This window comes from Cornus florida, unplaced genomic scaffold, assembly GCF_030987335.1.
Source record: "Cornus florida cultivar Cherokee Brave unplaced genomic scaffold, ASM3098733v1 CherokeeBrave_3.0.0_Hap2_Chr03, whole genome shotgun sequence".
Classification (NCBI taxonomy): Eukaryota; Viridiplantae; Streptophyta; class Magnoliopsida; order Cornales; family Cornaceae; genus Cornus; species Cornus florida.
Genome location: NW_026775573.1, coordinates 63209870 through 63215174, shown reverse-complemented (window position 1 = coordinate 63215174; position 5305 = coordinate 63209870). Strand labels below are relative to the sequence as shown.

Sequence of the window (5305 nt, the reverse complement as noted above, 5' to 3'; positions counted from 1 at the left end):
CTCGTTAAAATACATTTAAAAGAATTTAAATCCATCGAAATGACCTAGGGATATTATGCATCCCGGAACCAAGTTTTCTTGCCTGAAACGGGTCGCATTCAGTGAGGGGTGAATAAACCGTATTACTCGTAGGGAATGCGCATGCATAGACCTAACTTTTTACAAAGTTACCAAATTAACATGAAACAATTCAAAAGGATCATATCACCTAATGTCTATGTTCCAAATGAGTCTAAGGGGTCATCTCAAGCTACTCATGCAATCGAAATGAACTACAACATACCAATATACATGCTCAAGTATACAATCATATTACAACAAGTTATACAGTGTCTAAACATACATACACAATTATACAATTAATATGGAAAACTTATAAATCAAGTATATAATCACAAGTATACTAAGCTAAATGAATTACGCATAAGACAAGTATACACGGCACAAGTATACTAAATGAAGTTTAAATACACAAGCAAGTATACCAGTTCAAGTATACTAAATGAGATTTAAATACATAAGGCAAATACCAATTCACAAGTTACAAGTAATTCATGATTAACAACTTAGAATTGAATGCGAAATCAAATCAGATAGTGGAAGGACCAGGAATACTTGGTTACTAACTAAGCAAGTTATTCTAGGTAATTATGACCCGAAAGAAATTACCTAATTGGCGTGTATAAGTTATTTCGGGCCATTACCACTTATAAGGTACTACCTATGCACACTTCATATGACTAAGGAAACTCTTCTCGCCGTACTAGAGCCAATGTGACGGCCCTGGTTTTTCAAACCAGTGCGTGCTGTGATGAATCAAAGATTGACCTAATAACGGATCCGAATGAGGAAGCGAAAACATAAAACAAGACTCTAAGAAGTCAAAATGACCTTCCATGAGGCCACGAATCTCAACGAGAATAATGCAGAAGCGAAAGATCAGAAAAAGACCGAACAGGCCTCCAAGGGTAAATTAGTCTTTTCACATGGAAGCAACATCCTTGGGAATGTACATCATTCCTAAGACACATCTGTGACTTCCCATGAAGTCACGGGACTCAAAATAAAGTAGCGGAAGCGAATTAAAAGAAAACTGGACAAATTTAGCCCCAAGGGCAAAATGGTCATTCCAGAAAATATAAAATCGGGTGCTACCGAGCACACCACTGGAAAAACAGAGAAAAACTAATCAAGTTAGACTCAAGAATCACTTGATTCGGAATCCGGATGGAAGAGAAAAGTCAAAACAAAGTTTTGACGTCGCTGAGACCATGAATAGTGTTTTGACAGTAATGAATAGTAACCTAGGCAAAATGCTGAAATTCGTGTGCCATTTTGAGGCACTAAACGATGTTTTTTTGGAGAAACATGAAAAAGAAACCCATCTCAAAATAATTTTTCCAAGCTGACCATGTCGAAAGAAAATTTTATTTTTGACGTGAAATTTCCAAAATGCCCTTATAACAGACTTTTTCAAATAGTGCCGGTGCGCACACGAAATTAGATTTGATGCGGGGTTTTCGGGTCTGAGACGACAGTTTTTGGAAAAACATAAAGAAGAAACCTCCTTTAAAATTATATTTTCTACCCGGCTATGTGGAAGAAAATGAAAAAAAAAAGCTGTAAAATTCCTAAAATGCCCCTAGATCAGCATAGGGTCAAGAGGGTGTTAAAAAGCTGCTATAGGGGTATTTCTGAAATCTGCCAGAACAGAGAGCAAAATCGGGGCCCTTAACGACATTTTATGAAAAAACAAAAAAAAGAAACCACTTTCAAAATCGAGTTTTCTACCCGGCATAGCTAGAGAAAACGAAAAAAATACACTGTGAAATGCCTAAAATACCCCTAGATCAGTAAAGGGTCAAAAACTCAGAAAATGCAACTTTGCACAAAGTATGCATTTGACCCTAAATGCATTTCTAGGTTGAAACGAATGTGCACGTAAGTGTAATTAGTGTTTTCAAGCATGCAGGAATGGTCTGCGGCTCCCGAGAAGACCCGATGCAAAATTCGACCCCCTAACGACCAAAAAAGGTGAAAATGCACATAAAAGGGGGAATTTTGAAACTTCAAATTATAAAATGATTTCAAATTACCGTTTGGCCCTTGGCCACACTTCATGCATGATTAATGAGACCCTATGAAAGAATAAAAATGGAATTCCCACACTCGATGCAAATATGGTGAGGCAATGACTTGTCATATATCAATATTTTCATAATATTTCATGAAATCAAAAGTTACTTAGGATACAAGATACATGTCAATGACCTCCACCCTCATTTCATACATGTCAATTACATCGTAAAAGGTGTACTTATGTACATGTTACATATATAGAATCAAAGATACAAGTTTTGACATATAAGGCTAAAAAATGACATTTCAAGCTAACATTTGCATGAAATAGAAACTTAAAAGTTACAAGTCGTCCAAGGAATGATGTGCATCTCAAACTAAGGTATCCCTACCTAAAAATAATATGGTAACTTCGAGGTGAGTAAACAAGTTACTCGCAGGAGATGAGCATGTAAAGACCTAGCATTTTACAATAATATCACCTTAAGGTGAAACATATTAAAGGGACTCATGCCACCTAACGTCTATGTCAAAATGAGACTCAGGAAGTATCCTAAACTACCTTAGAGTATTTCTAGCATAAACCACATCATTCATGCACTTTAACAACATAGGAGCATATAGTATAAGGTAACAAAACATAGGTATTCAAAGTTATCAACTTGCCACCTATAATGTAAAAACAACCAAAACGGTTCATGCCACATAACGTCTATGTTCCAAATGAGTCTAAGGAATCATCCTAGGCTACATTAAACAATCAATACCCAAATTACAATATCCATGCAATTTTAACCAACATTAGAACTTCTAATACAACACATCAAGGCATATATCATCAAAGTTAACACCTTGAAATCTAAAATACGGAAACTACAAGTTATGACAATTTAATGCTATTAACTTGTATTAAAAAGCAAGGCATGCAAGTATACTAAGCACATGTGTACTACACCTAATTGAAATGTCAAACACCACATCGCTAGTTATAAATAATCCATATTAAACAATTAGAAATTGAATGCGAAATCAAGTAGTGGTGGAAAGATAAGAACATACAGTCTCAATGACCAAGCAAGCTGATCTCGGGTTACTAGCCCTCAGGGAACCACCTAGTGCGTACTAAACCCGGAATTAAACCGTATATTGGTGTTTTAGGGTTACTATCCCTCAGGAAACCACCCGGTATGCACTATATGTTATAGGGGGAGTTTTCATCCTCCGTACTAAAGCCATGCCCTAGCCGTAACATATTACAATGTCCTCATAACCTTTCCTAAAATCATCAAGTCGTACATCAAGGTATAATACATATACATAATATATTAGTCAACTACCACGCACAAATAAGTCAAGTAAAACGCATAATATTCATCCTATGTCTTCAAGCTGTAATGGCATATGACATATTAAATATATAATGTGTATATAAGCAAGTTAAACTATAACTTCTACTTATGGAATACTATAATGCAATCATACAACAAGTTCCAAATTTACAAGTTAAGCATGAAAACAACTTCAATACCTAACTACTTTAATGGAAGCATATAAATGGAATTTAATTAAACTAAGTAATTAAATTCTCAAGTATACAAAGCCACTCCAAAAGTTCTAAAAATAACATATGTCAAAGGTTATATCAATGCCTAATTTACTATCAAGTCACAAGCTAATTCTACCTTATGCCTAATTTACTATCAAGTCACAAGCTAATTCTACCTTATGTCACGCCCTGAATTTTTTCTAAATAAAATCCTCGATTTCATTAAATCAAAATACTTCATAAAAGACACCCAGGATCTCAAAAGAAATAAAATACCCTTTATTGATACAAAATCAATCAAATTTCCTCAAATAAATAAGACAATATCTCAAATTAATTAAATTGATACTAAATCAATTTTCTCAAATAAATACATAAAAATCTCTAAATAAAATAATTTAATTCCTCAACTCCTACTGTTCCACCTAATCCCGCAACTAGCAATCCAAGCTTATCCTCGGTACCTAAAACTGTAGGGGGGTGAGACGGGAGAAATCCTAGTAGGAAAAACCATAACAAGAATCTCAAAGAGGTTTCATGAAAATTAGTTCACAAAATATAAATATATTTTTAAACAAAAAATATATATATGCAATTTAACCAAAACAGCATTAACAAAATATTTGAGATAAAATTACCCAGGCAATTCAAGGTATAAAGAACCCCACCCTGTGAAAGAATAAATTAACACTAGAATATCAAAGCCACAAGTCCGGCGCTCTGTGTAGACTCTTGGCTCTCTCCGTAACTCTAAACTCTCTCTGTAATCTTTCCTCTATTATTTGTATCATTACCAAGGTTACAAGACATCCAATATTTATAAAGCATTCTACCGACATAAAATATCAATTCAGCTTACCAAAATAAAATATCACATTTTTGAACCAAAAAGTCCAGTTGGGTCCCGCCACCCTATCTTTGTTCCTTATCTTTATATTACATTCATTCATCTGAATCTACAAACTTAACAAATACAATTTCTCTCTCCAAACAAAAACACATTATCACGTGTATAATTCAAGGCCAAATGAATTTGGCCAAAAGTTATCAAGTGGGACCGCACCATCACCATCCATCTCAATTTCTTTCTCTTAATTTCGCTGCCAACGTTTCCATCAGACAATCACATAGATACATACAATATAAATACAAATGAAACCAAATTTAAGCCTATTAAATCATCACCAATGGGACCCGGTAATTATCAATTTCTCTTTTCATTATTTTCTTTATTTTTCCACTTTTCCTTATTCCTTCAACAGACATCAAAACCCATTTCTCTTCCCTCCATTTTGGCAGCTTACTGTATTGCATCATCACCAATTTATGTAATACATATCCAAGACTTAAATAATGAAAAGCTAATCAAAACCCACTTCTCTTCCCTTCATTTCGCAGCCCCTGTTTTCCCCTCTGAAGCAAAATGTATATATGTATATTCTATATACAATGAAACCAATTTCATGCCTATTAGATCGTCACCCATGGGACCTGCCAAAAGCCATATGAATTTTCCTTCTCTGAATTTCGCTGGCAGCCTCTTCCATTTGCTTCAACATTGCATAATTATATTTTATATATATTATGCAACAAAATAACCAAATCAATAATTGTCTCCAATATAACAAAAATAAAAATATCAATCTCCAATTAACAAATCTCCAATGAAAATTTTAATAA

At 34.2% G+C, this 5305-nt stretch overlaps 1 long non-coding RNA gene across 1 annotated transcript; it reads right to left on the bottom strand.

Annotated features, from left to right (window-relative positions):
- Positions 1–3883: 3883 nt before the first annotated feature.
- On the bottom strand, positions 3884–4409 carry LOC132298816 (uncharacterized). Its single transcript, XR_009479965.1, has 2 exons — positions 4294–4409; positions 3884–4095 (listed from the first exon to the last, which is right to left on the bottom strand). It is a non-coding gene; the product is annotated as an uncharacterized LOC132298816 (long non-coding RNA).
- Between the last annotated feature and the right edge of the window lie 896 nt (positions 4410–5305).